Consider the following 14,466-nt stretch of genomic DNA (forward strand, 5'->3'; position numbering starts at 1 on the left):
AGTAAAACAAGAAGTTGTCTTGCAGGAATTCTGACTGACTGCTTGTAGCACTCTCTGTCCAGGGCCATGCGCATTGCCCTTCCATAGTTACCTGTCAGTTATCATTTGCTTCTTATTTTTAGTTATCTCATTTACAGAGTATTTCCTCTCCCTCTCATATGCCACTCTGCTAAGAACTGCCATCTCGCTCAGCTGGACCAGGGTTCCATCCCAGGAGATGGCTTGACAGGAGGGTTCCTGTGAGCTTCGGGTTGGCAGGCCCTAGATATAAACAAATCTGTCTGGAACAAAAAATAAGTCCTAACTTGAATTCTGAAGAGTGCCTCTGTTTTCCCAAAGGGAAACCAGTGAAACTGTACCAAAAAGTTTAGAGAGGGGCTAGAACTAAGCATGGGAGTGAAAATTCTTTCTACAGTCAGGCTGAGGAGAATAGGATAGGAAAAAAAGTTGTTTACTGGTAGCATGCTGGGAAGGGTCTGTACCCATCTTGTGTGCCAGTTGTTTATTGTAACAATCACATCCTCCTATGGATGTTTAGAGGAGCCTCTGTGACCACGGCACTTAAACATCTCTACTGTGGGCATACAGATGAGAACATTTTCTGGTAAATCACCCACACAGAAGCCAACTTTGTATTGTCATCCCGCTGCCCAATGGTAGCAAATTGCATTGCCTGGTTGGTTTCTCGAAGAAGAGAGCTGGTGTTAGAATATTTTCCTCGTACAACAGGTAGCAGTAGAAACCTGAAACAGAAGGGGTCAAACAACACAGAGGAAATTCCTGGAAATGTTAGCCAAAACATCAATGCCTGGTTTCCCCTTTTCATGCAGGTACTGACTCCAGTTTGACAGTTCACATCACAAATGCTTCTGCAGTTTGCCTCAACTCAGAAATGGTATTAGAAATAACAATAATGCAGCATGTCTTCAGAGACTGAATAGTGCTCAAATGCTAAGAAAAATTACTTGTAAAGCTGTGGCACATCGCCACCTGCTGACTCCCGTCACAACAATATGATGCCGGCTGGCTGAGTCATTAAGAGGCAGGGAGATCCCTGATTTCTGATTCCACTTATAATGCCTCCTTACTTGCCCCTGCATCCCTCCCCCAAAACTGTGACCTTTATTAAGGTAACAGGCCTGTTGTGTTGTGCAATTTTATCAAGTCTGGGGATTCCAGGACTGTTATTGCAAAACACAAGCAAGTGATTAACTAAGAAAGGTCTAATTTGTAAGTGCAGCTCAGATCAATATTGGGGGGGGGGGGATGGGGCGGAGGAGAGAGGGGGAGAGAGCAGATAAAGCATAGTTCTTGTTGCAGCTCATCAAATGTTGTTTTAGTAAAACCCACACAGACTAAGTATGAATCAAGGCCAAATGTTTATTAGAATTAACATTTAACAAATAAATAAAACAAACAGATTCCACTCCTCTTTGCTGCTCCAAGGCTTTACAAATGAACTGAAATCCCATTTGTAAAATAGAACTGTACAAATATGGGTTATTGCAAAACTGCTTTTCTTTCAAGTTTGGGATGTTCATTATCTCCAATATGAGCCCTGTAACTAGGACAGTGTTATAGAGAACAAGAGGAGTTGAAATGGAAAAATTGTCATACACAGCAAACTATTCCAGTCTTACTCTTTTGCTCTGCAAACTTATAAATGGAGCTCTGATTGGTCTAGTCTTTAAGATGGTTTATGGGCATGAGAAAATATTGTACGTACAGGGAAATCACTTGACCACAACCATGATGGGATTGTTTTAAATCACACTTTTAATTTAATTTAATTTTGTAATACATTTTCTGACTAATTCACCTATAAATGGTGTTTGTTAAATATTTTAAATCCCTATGAAGTTCATAAAGCTGCAACATGCTTTAAAATTTACTTTTGTTTTGTCTCTATTTATAAAGGAGAACTGACCAGCATAGAGTTCCAGTAGATGTCAGTGTTGGAATTTGGTGAGCTCTGGAAATCTCTCCAAGCCCAGAGTGACACTAAATAGATGGTTAGTGTAAGTGGTTCTTAGACAGTCACCAAGCAGTAAGGGTATTTGAGGGAAGCCTGTTGAGGAGCTTATGGAATGCATGGCACCTTGCTAACTCATGCCTGTGTTTTAAACTGTGAAACATCGAGTGATTGTATTATAGATGCCTCTTGAATGCTGGTGGTGTTTCCTGGCTATTCTGAGGGGGGTATAAACATAAATGGTTCTTTTAAATTCTTCTGCCCCATTCACATACTGAATGTCTGCCCAGCACATAATGGAGAGAGAACTTAGAGCCTTTGAACAGCTTGAAAGGTTGAAATGAAAACAGCATTGTGCTGATGCTCTAAAGGATTACAAGTCATGGATGTGAGTAAAGGAACAACTTGTGTCAAATCAGAGACGCACAGGTACCTGTTAGAAAGGTGGTGTTTGACAATGGCAATACTAGCACATTTGTTGTTTGGTTCTCTTGGACCATATTGAATATTGATGTAACTATGAAATGTGAAAGCATTTGGGTCAGGAATTGGTGCTTAAGAGTTCTGCGTGGCCTTGTCTTTCAACTGCCTTGAATTTCCATTGCACATCACTGTCTGTAACATTATTGATAATGCTACTGAGCACTACCAAACTGTTTTCATGGCTGTTATTGTGACAGTAGTGATAAAAATATCCATACAAGCCTCTTAGCTAATTGCACCACCAAGGATAAGATGATTGTGGGGGCAGGCAGGGCAATAGGAGTGGACACAATGTATCAATTGAAAATAAGAGGTGTAATACAAATTAAGATCTAGATTCAAGACCCGAAAGGGATTTACTAAACCCCGGCTCAGCTGCCCTTGAGCCAGTAGGGACCTAAAATAGCTCAGTACTTAAACTTTTGCAGCAAAAATTTCCTATGTTTCCGATGTTGATCACATGCACTGCAGTCCCACAGCAGGTGTCTGAACACCTAGCCCCAATGCAGTGCACATACCGGAGGACGATGGGCATTCCTCCACTCATTCTACTGCCGAGACCAACTGGGTAGCATGCTCTGAGCTCACCTACTGTTCTGGGCTCCTATAGGTGGCCTACCCCAAATGGCCAACTGGAGGATGACTCCTTCACACCTTTCAGCCAAGTGGTTAGTGTTCTTAGCTGAGGTGCCAGAGCCTCCCAGTTCAAGTCTCCTCTTTGTCTGACGGGGAGACGAGATTTGAACAGGGACTGCCACCTGTCAGATGAGTGTTCTAATCCCTGGCTTTGGGATCTTCTAATGTCAGACCCCTTCAATCTGTCCTGTAGCACTGTAGATAAGAAACACAGGACCAGAGAGAGAAAACAAGTATGGATGACTGTACTCTGGTGGTTAGAGCACTCCCCCAGGCTGTGGCAGACCAACTATCCCTGAACCAATCTTTTATTATTCTTAATTTATTATCATCTGCAGTGGAACAGCTTCAACAAGAGAACCTGAAGAAGCCCCACATCAGCATAGCCTATAGCTCAATAATGGGTCGTCACCTGGGAGACAGCAAATCCCAGGTCAAATCCTTTCTCCCACTCAGGGGCAAGGGGCTTGAATTGGAGGCCCACACATGCCACATTTGTACCCTGCTGACGGAGAGAGATGAGGATACTGATCCATGCCTCCATCCTACCCCAACCTATCTGGAAAAGGGATTTGTCTTTGTTTCTAAACCACTCATCTTCTTCCTAATTTTTAATAATAAAAATGCAGATACAATGGGCAGAAATCTTCAGCTACTGCAAATCAGTATTACTCTAGTGACCTATGCAGAACTACCCAGATTCTCAAGTAGCTGAGAATTTAGTCTTAGGAGCCAAATTTTGCTTTCCTTTGCAGGATTTAAAATCGCTCTCTAGTGGCCAATGGAGTCATGTTGGATTTATACCACTGTTACTAAGAACAGAATTTGTCTCCACGTGTTCAGTTTTTTTCTAGCATAACTGTGATTAATACCATAATCTGTTGATTCCCAGTAAAATGTCTCTGTGTGAATGAATACATGGAATTGGAATCTGAAATCCTCTTATTCTCCATAGACTATACACAGCCTAGGTAGTTTCAGCACAAATTTACCCATTCTGTTTGCTTTTGCTGTGCCTGTTTCTGTATGGACACATGCTGTTCTCTGTAAGGGGGGCACACAAGGTCCCTTTGTCATTCAAGACTCATAGCTGCTGTGGGTAGTGTTGTGGGTTGCTGTCTCATTCTTATGCTTCTCTCCCCTCTTTGAGAATTACCCCCAGCTGGGTAATTGTAACCAGTCTCTTGTGGATATGAGGCTTGAACCATCCCTGTTATTAAATGTAAATTTCTTATTCATACCTTCGTCCTGCTAGGTATGAAGGTTGACCCTTCAACACCTGGCAGGGGCCAGTGTCTTTGTCTCTGAAAAATTGGTTTGTGGGGTTTACTCAGAATTACAGCATATTTCATTAACAGAGCAGAATCTCATAACTTCACGTATAGTGTTGCTACGTATATTTCAACAGGATAATGATGTTCAGCAGATTATAACTTTTCAAATAATACCCCAGAAAGCATACTTCGTACAAAAATATCATAGTCTTGTAAAAGTAGTGAACATAATATTACAGACTGTTACAATGTGGCCATATGATACACTGAGGATGACATCAGTTAAATAAGTTATTTTCAGCTCTAATGGCTATTGTTGTGACTCTCTTTCATCTCCCCATTCATCATAATGGAGCGGTCTACTTGTCAGTGTACACCTATCTTTTTTTCAGTTGCGCTACGCTACATATTATATAATCTCAGCCAGTCAATCAGTCGTTTGGTGCAGAAAGGTGCTGAGACTGTTTGCCATCCAAAACAATAGTATCAAGAGTACACTGTTATTTTGAGCACCAGAGTATAGCAATTAAAATGTTAGCATGCTATACTGTTGCCAGCTGTTCAATACTAGTCTTTAGGCCACTAAAATCTTGTTATTGATTTAATGTATTTTCAGTCATAAGATGGAAAGGAAATCAAACATGGACTGCATGCTTCTTTCAACAACAATAGGGGAAAAAAGCTGTTGTGGGCCAAAAAATACCATCTATGATACTTAAATCTTGATGGAGACTGAGTGAATGGCCTGTTTGGGTATGTAGTCCTTGCAATTCTTGGCATTGCAGAAGTAGATCAGTACTTTCCAATACATGTATATGCTGTATCTTCCATGTATTCCAGAACTTCATTACTATCTAATAAATCATCTACCTCACCTGACCTCATGGGTTTAGCAAATGCTTCTTTAAAAAAAAAAAAAAAAAAGTTCTAATTCCCATTCACCTCAGAGACCTTTCCATTTATTTTAGTCGGAGTAGGGTCAGGCTGAATAGATAAATGAAGCCAAAGAGGCATACAGGACCACTGACTTTTAAGATTTCCCAAACAATTATAAATTATTTCAGTCCCTGTCTGCTCATCTAAAATCATCTTAAAGCTTATTTATGACACTGGCTTTGAAATCTCAAGTTAACACGGAATTTAGTAGATAGTAATGTTCTATCTTTTATTAATAAGAGTAATGGTGCAGGTCTGATATTTGTCTTGCTTTTATGTTGTGTACCTCATAATAGCAATTCATTACTCTCACCGTATATTGGCAAATCTTTCTTCTTGGCATTTGGGTTCTCATCCTTGTCAGTAGCAAGATTATAGTTGGAAAAAAGGCAGTATACACATGGGAGACAGAGTATAAGTTACAGTCAGTATGTCCCAAATAACTGTGTTAATGAAGCACCAGAGTCAGAAGACTGAGGCTATGTCTGGACTGCCAAGAAAAGTCAGAAAAAGATACGCAAATTGCGAACTGCAATTTGCATAACTTTTTCTGCTTTTTTTTCCAAAATTGGCCCATCTACACAGGGCCAAATTTTGGAAAAAACTCCTTTAGGAATATCTCTTATTCCTCTCACCAAGAGGAATACAGGGATGCGGAAAGAACGCACTCGCTTTTTCAGAAACTGTTCAGAAAAAGCAGACATGTTCCTTGGATGCAGTCTAGACATAGCCTTAGAGGGATAGACCTCTCTGCTCCCTCTAAAGGGGAGAGGAAAAGCCAGCTGTGAACCTTTTTTCAAGAATTATAATGCTGCTCACCCACATTCAAGCTGAGTTTTGTTGCTCAGTTTGAAATTTTATTTCTATTGCAGATAAGAATATTACTGTGCACATGAATGGGAATAGGAATTGCACAGGCTGTGCTCTGGAGTGAGTTGGTTGCACTGACTGAACGGATAGTAGGCTTTGGCTTGGTAACAAAATCCAAGTTGCTCTGAATGTGAAGGGGAACAGGCTCTGGGCTGGACAGGGTTGCCAGGTGTTCAGATTTGAACTGGGTAGTGCAGTATTTGAGCTTTCTGTTCGGGAAATAAATTGAGAAAATATAAATGAGGAACTAGGAATGTCCGGTATTTTCTAAATAAGATGTAATGTAGATTGTGATGTAATGGCAAGTGTGTCCAGTATTTTTGTTGAAACCATCTGGCAACCCTATGGCTGGAGACAAGGGATCTAACCCTCGGGGCATTCTATGCAAAGACCTTGGCATCTGCAGCTGGCGATTCTGTGCCCAGACTCAAGCAATAGCAGGAGCAGTGCTGCAGAGTGAGTTGATAACTGGCCACTATTGGAGACGTCAAGTCATGTCTTTATTAACATAATAATCAAAACATTGTTTAGGTTTTTTTATAAAAAGCTAAAAAACAGCTACTACCTTGATTTAGAAAATACAATTTGGAATATTTTAGTAAGCAAATGTTTTTTCAGCATTTGCCTTTCACAGGAAATTTTGAATGTTTATTTTCAGTCCACATTGGATTGACAGCAAACATTGAAATGTTCTGATTTCCCCTGGTACAGAAATTCCATGTTTTAACATGCTCTGTTTTTACCCAGTGAAAAGGACTATGCTTAAGAACTGTCATGCTGCTATAACTTTAGCACCATCCAGTTATCTGCCCACCAATAGGGGCAAAGGGCGAGCAGCAAAGGGGTTAGCTGCCTTGGGGCTGCTGATTCAAAAGGAGGAGCAGCGGTGGCCAGAGCTCACATCACCCTGATCACAGTTGTGCCAGCTTGTGATTTTGTGGCAGACTCAGCCCTAGGCAGGGGCAAGAGGTTGAAGATTGGGATGGGATGAAGGCTAGCAGGGGGCAGGCAGAACTGATGGAGGGATTGGAGATTTGGAAAGCTTGGGTGAGAGCAGCACAGCAGGTTGTCTGGGCAGAGGTAGGCCAGGAGGGAAGTGGCAGAACTGGTATTTGGGTTTGGAGAATGGAATTGACTGAAGTTTGGGAGGACAGATGTTGAGGTGACAGCTTCTGCAGCAGAGGCCAACACCAGCTCGACCAATAAACATGGGAGATTGAGCAACACTGTCAGTGATTTTTGGGGGGCATCTCACTGTGATTTTTGGTGCAAATGTAACATTCTGAGTAGTATGCTTTTCTACTGTTATTTCAGGACTTTAGTCATTACGGTTACTTAGGGCACGTCTACAAAGTGGCGCTGTTTCGGGATACCGTGCGTTATCCCGAAATAGCATCTGCACGTCTTAACAGCAAGCTCGTTATTTCAAAAGACATTCCAAATAACAGGCTTATTATGCCGACATCCCATAAACTTTGTTGCATGAGGATTAAAAGGCTCATCAGAATAGCGCTCTGTTTTGAAATTAGCACTGTTTAGACAGCCTATTTTGAAATTTGGTGCTATCTTGAAATAAGCTACACAATTTGCATAGCTTAAATTACACAGCTTATTTTGAGCTACGTGCTACTGTATAGATGTAGCCGTACTCTTCAGTCAATTCCATGTAACGCACCTGGCCGTCAATATGAAAATATTGGCATTATAATTAAAATATTGGCAAATAAAAATGATTTTTAAAATAAAAACATACTCTTAGTTCTCTAAGTATTTCCTGTCTAAGGGTGTATGTGGGTTTCTGTTTTTGTTTTTTAATGCCAGAAGGGCCCACCCTGATAATGTAGGCTGGCAGTTCGCAGGGCTGGTGTTAGGCTTGCTCTGGCCCTAGGCGAAAGCCTCATGACCTGGGGCGGAAGCTGAAGCCTGAGGGCTTTAGCCCTGCATGGAGTGCTCAGGTTACAGCTCCATCCCCACTTGGGGCTGACGCCTTGGGGCTTGGGCAGGCTCAGGATTCAGGGGTCATTTAGTAATTTTTGTTGTCAGTAGAGGTCACTGTGCAATGAAATTTGAGGCATGCCTCCACCCCCCCCCCCACTCCCCCACCCCGATCTAGTCCGACCTCCAAGGCAACAGAGGCCATGGACCTTTTCCCTCACAAGTCCTGATTCTCCAGGGCTGCTGAATCTGTCAGGTGTATTATTTATGTTTCATTGTGACTGCCGAGGAACGCCACAAGAATGCAGCAGCCCAAATTCAGGAGTGCAGGGAAGCACTGAAGCAGCTAAAACATTTGATAGGGGGCACATAGCACCTCAGGGGGATTAGTAATTGGATACAGAGTCTTTCACTTCTAGGTCACTCACATCCAGCGCAGGAAAACAGGGGCCAAAGCCTGTACTATCCAACAGCTGTTCAGCAGCTTGTGTTGGCTGATGGTTTTAGTTTATTTCCCAATGGACAGATGTCCACATAACAAAAGCTACCATTACAAATGGTACTAATTGGCACTCATACTGATACTCAAAGTAGAAAGTCCAAGAAGTAAATGAGCACAGAAACTAAATGTACATAGAGCAGCACAATCAAAGTAAGCAAAGACAGCTGACCATAGAGGTTCAGACAGGATAGCTTAAAAAAAGAGCAGGCTTGGTGCAAATTCCATAACGTCAAAGACTTCTCTCTTCATCATTTCTGGTTAGCTAGCTTAGGCAGCTCTGGCTTTTTAAAACTCCTACTATGAGGCACCAAACTCTTCCCCATGCATTATGTAGGGAGATGCAGTGCCTACCTCAGGGTTGCGAATTCCACCAGGGCACCAACCTGGTTGCCAGATGGTTTCAACAAAAATACCAGACACACTTGCCATTACATCACAATCTACATTACATTGTATTTAGAACATACTAGACATTTATATTTTTTCAATTTGTTTCCTAAACAGAAATCTCAAATACTGGACTGTCCAGTTCAAAACTGGACACCTGGGAACCCTACTGATAGGCACTACAGAACTCTGAGCTTTGCACTTCATTCCCCCTTATGCCACCATGTTTGATCCTTCTACTTCCTCTCTTCTGTTATATTCTGCCCTTTCCTCACTCTTTCGCTGTCCTTATCTTTGGGCTAAACCAGTGGTAGAAAAGATTGTGCCCGGGGGCCACATGAGGCCCTTTGGAGTTCTATTTGTGGCCCACGAGACATTTTGTTCACTGTTGCTCATGCACAGGGTTGCCAGATTGTGCTGGTCTTTGTCTGTGTAGCATTACAGTATTACAAAAGTGGCATGCATGTTTAAAAAAAAAAAGGGGGCACATGAAGAGAGGTGCATGTTCAATGCACACAACATTGTGAAAGCCATGCATCCAACCAAAGTGCTGCTAGAGTTCAGTCGGCACACCTGCAAATTTGAGGTGTGACTTGGTTACAGCAATCTTGCAGCCCACTGAGATCAAGGGGGAGGGGCACTCATGTGGCCCACTCATTAGCCTCACTGTCCTAAACCCTAATAATTATCCCCACTTGACTATCTCATTTCCCCCCATGTTATCACCTTTTGCCTCCTAGTCACGTGTAACCCACACACATGGGCTATATCTACACTGGTGTGATCTTGCACCAGAGATATGCAAATGAGGCTAAGCATGGAATATCGCCAAGCCTCATTTCCATACCTAATGAGCTGCCATTTTTGTGGAAGAGGCTCTTGCTCTAGAAGGAGCTGTCTACACTGCCCCTTCTTGTGCATGAAAAACCCTCTTGCGTAATGCCATTATGCCTGAAAATAATCAGCATAGCGGCATTGCACAAGAGGGTTTTCTTGCACAAGAAGGGGCAGTGTAGACAGCTCCTTCTAGCACAAGAGCCTCTTCCATAAATAGTGGCTCATTAGATATGCAAATGAGGCTTAGCGATATTCAACGCTTAGCCTCATTTGCATACTTCTGGTGCAACAACCCACCAGTGTAGACATAGCTGTAGGCTATGTCTAAGCTGGCGGCTTCTTGCACAAGAACATCTTCCGCAAGGGTTCTTGTGCAAGAACATGTCCACACTGCCATGTGCAAGCTGTGCTTTTGTAGAAGAGCGCCCATGGCAGTGTGGATGCTCTCTTGCGCAAGAAAGCTCTGATGGCCATTTTAGCCGTAGGGGTTTCTTGTGCAAGAAATCCCTGCTGAGCGTCCACACTGCCCTCTTGCACAAAAGCTCCTGTGCAAGAAGGCTTACACCTGTTAAAAAAGAGTGTAGCTCTTGCACAAGAAGCCCTCTCTTACCGCACCGTACTGTAAATTTCCTTGTGCAAGAGTGGGCGGGCCGTGTAGACACTGCGGATTCTTGCGCAGGAACGGCCATACTTGCGCAAGAAGCCTCAAGTGTAGACATAGCCCTAGTGTGGTTCACTGTCCCATGTAGTGGCATCTAGATCACAGCAACAGATAAGAACAAGAGACCTCTACAGCATAGGTTGAGACCCAGTTGGCTTTTAGCTCAGCGGATAGAAGCTCCTATACTAAGCTCCCAAGGTCACAGGTTTAAATCTGCCTGGTGATAATTACACCCGCACACTTCCTGCAACTTCTTATTCACAAGCTCAGCTAAAGATATGGCTGTCACTCTCAAGCCCAGCTACACCAGGCACCAGTTCAGACAGCCGTGATGGGCGTATGCTCTTCCTCCTGTGTAACTATTTCATTCAACCATGCTTCTGGGAACACTCAATGGATCCCAATTATTCTGTTAGACACCAGTTTGTTTACATGTGTATTATTACTTATTGTACCTGTGCATGTTTTTGTTCCAGTCCTTTGGGGGATTAGGTAGTTGCACTGTTTTAGAAATCTGAATGATTTACACAATAGGTGGTAAGAAACCTTGTATTTTGCTGTTCATTTCACAAAATGGTGAGGTGACAAATGCTTTCCCTTTACACTGAGGGCTTGCAGTGGGATAAAATAGCAAGAAATCAGCATGAAGCAGGCAGGTAATTGCATGGAAAGGAAAGGTCACACCACAGTGGCATCCTTTGATGCTGTATAGCTGTGCCACTGTCTTATAAAGCTTTAATGTGGGATCTTGCATCACATAGCCTTGTGAGGGAAGGGGGCTAGTAAGGGGTGAGCAGCATGAACCGTAATTGCTCTCTTCTTCTGTCTTTGGCATAAGAGGGCATTGTATATCGCTGGGGAACCTTCTGCAGCAGATAATATTATTGTCCATTTCAGGAAACTTATAGCAAGAAATCAGTTGTAAGTAGGTTAAAGTACAGGAGCTAGCACCAGTAGATTTTTTTTAAAAAAGTTTCCACTGATAGATGTTACTGTACTCTATATGCCTATTTTTTTATGTGCTACACACTCACAAGTCCATTTGAATGGGGTGAGGCAACAGGTTTTCATTACCTCTGAAAAATTGTGCCTATAAAAAAAAATTGTGCCTCCTCTGTGCTACCCTCCCTTCATACAGCTAACCGAAGTCCATGCACTCAGACTGAAGGGGAGTTGTTGTTTTTTTACACTCTGTTTACCATAAGATAAAATCTAAGTCCATATTCTCATCATAGCTTCACTGATATCAATGGGGCTATGCCAGTTTATGACTGGGATGAATCCTTCCCTTTTGCTTTAAGTTAGTAGTATGCTACCAAAATCTGAAGAAGCTAGCAGTTGGATACCCTAGAGCAAAGGTCCCTCTAGGATAGCAGCCACAGCAGCCCAGTAGGAACATTTCCTATTGGTTCTACAGAGAAATCCATTCTTTCTTTTGTTTAATTTTTGTAGCATTCCTGTAAGAATCAGTGATTGGCTGAATATTTATGCTATTATGACAATGGAGGAATAAGCAGCATACCCAAAGCATAACTGTAAATCACTGAATTAGTGTCTGAAACTCACTAAAAGCCAAATTATTCAGATGAATTAACAGATCCCAGGGGAAAAGAAGACCCAATAAATGGAGATGGAAATGTGAAGAAAGAATATAGTAATTTTAATTAGCTGTACTATTCAGCCACAGTCAAAAATGAACTATAATCAACACACCAGTGGGTTGCAGCAAAGCCTCTCTTAATCATACAATAACCTCAGCCTATCAGAGCAGCCAGTTAAACATTTCAGCATCAGTCTTGCTTTCTACCCATCACAGGAATTTATGAATGAAAAAGAGAGTCAAGCACTTTGGCCAACAAGTTGTGGCCTATACTGAAAATGTATCTGCATGTGTTTCCCTTTAAGAGCAACAAGAGGCCGTTGTGGGATGGAAAAAACTGGCAAAGCCCTTCTGACAGATATCTTTACATGACAAAATCTAACATTCTCTGCAAGCTGGGAGCCATGTACAGTATTTCATTAGAGGTACCTGCAGCAAGATGTAGGGTTACAAGCCTTCTAATTGCTGGTAACTGGACCTCTAGGCCCCACCCTCTTTTTCACCTCTACCCCATTGCTCCTCACCCCCCAAATCACTCTCTGGATTGTCTCCATCTCCCTCCCTCCCCCAGCTGGACTCCCTCTGCCCCAGGGCTTGGAGAGGATCTGCTGCAGCTTGACAAGGAGCCTGTCTGCAGGTAGGAGGTAGCCTCAACTCAGCAGGGGCTGGCACGGTTAATGACCCAAAGCCTCCCCCTGCCTTGTGATAACAAGACTTCTATATAAACCTCAGTAGAAGTGCATTTTGCTGTAGTCCAGTCAGGGGCCTGGTCTCACCTAGAAGTCTCCTTATCTCAGCTATCTTGGTCCGTAGTGCTCTCAAGCACTCAGGATTCTCACTCGTAGTGCACTTGGCCCTTATCTCTGAATTATTCACAGGATGAGACTCATTTGTGTTTATTTTCCCCCCACCCTGTTGTATCCAAATTGCTAAAATGGCTGATTCCTATCATTAAAAAGCCTTTTCCTCACTGTGATTTGAATGTGGTGCTGCTCTCCTTAATGGACCCTCCTTCTGAAAGTCATGTTCATTATATAGTCTCTATAAAAATGGGATTTTAATGGCTCTCTCTTCATCTTGCAGAGAGAGTGAGATACAGGCTTTGATGGCAGGGCTCCTATATGATGAATTTCCTAAAGACAGACTTACTTCAGGCCACACACAAAATTGTTTCAAGATTTTAACTTCCATAGTTTTGTATATCTTGCTATATGTCCTTCCCAAACCCTGTTACTCATACTTCATACCTATGTCCTTTTGCCCTTCTAGAACAAAACCATTTCAAAATCATTGTACAGTAAAACTCCAATTGTCCGGCATCCAGTGGTCCGGTACTCCTGATAGTCCGGCACCAACTGGAACCCGGAAGTGCTCTGGCCAGCCGGACAATTGGAGCTGCCCAGAGGCAGTGGCGGAGAGGGGGCGAGAGGCAGTGGCGGAGAGGGGGCGAGAGGCAGCCAGCTGTTTAAGGAAGGCAGGCGGGCGGGCAGGGGTGTCGGCAGGGAACAGCGCGGCAAGGGGCGAACCCTCCGCCGTGTTGCGGAGAGGCGGTGGAAGCCCTGTGCAGCCGGCTTGCAAGCGGGGAAACTTGTAAGCAGCGGTGGCGGAGAGAGGGCGAGAGGCAGGTAGCGTTCCTCGCCAATCCCTCCACCCCCACCTGCCCACCTTAAACAGCTGCCTGCCTCTTGCCCCCTCTCCACCACCACCGCTTAAAAGTTTCCCCGCTAGCAAGCCGGCTGCTTGGGGCTTCCACCCCCTCCCCGCAACACGGCGGAGGGTTTGCCCCTCCCCGTGCCGTTTCCCGCCGACCCCCCCACACAATGCAGGTCCCGGCAGATCTATCACAGCATCCCGCTGGAGTACCTCCCGATACACCGGCATATCCAATAATCCGGCACCCCGTGGATCCCAAGGGTGCCGGATTATCGGAAGTCTACTGTAGTTAATAAATGCAAAGGAGGGGCTTTTTCTTTCCAGATGCCCTCAAATTGGGTTTCAGATCATATTACATTATTTTATTTGTTGAACAAACAGCCCTTTCCCTTCCAAGTTATGGCATACCCTATTAAGATGTTCCGACAACATCTGTACTTTATTTAGGGGTGCTCCTACTCCTGAGATTTGAGCTTTTCGTACTGCATTTACAGATCCTTACTCCCTCACAACTTCTAGAGCAGATATCCAATTCAGCATGTTTGTTCCCTGCATTTGTTATTTAGATTGGAATCCTATCTACCCACCTCCTTTGGAGGTATCTGCTGGTCACTCCCCTAGAGCGGCATCTATATAGGCAAGCTTGGAAAACAAGAAGAAAAAGCTACTCAAAGTAACTAAACTTTGAGATGCTTTTCTCTACTCAGTTCCCTGGCTGCC

Source organism: Pelodiscus sinensis, chromosome 10 (genome assembly GCF_049634645.1).
Source record: "Pelodiscus sinensis isolate JC-2024 chromosome 10, ASM4963464v1, whole genome shotgun sequence".
NCBI lineage: Eukaryota > Metazoa > Chordata > Testudines > Trionychidae > Pelodiscus > Pelodiscus sinensis.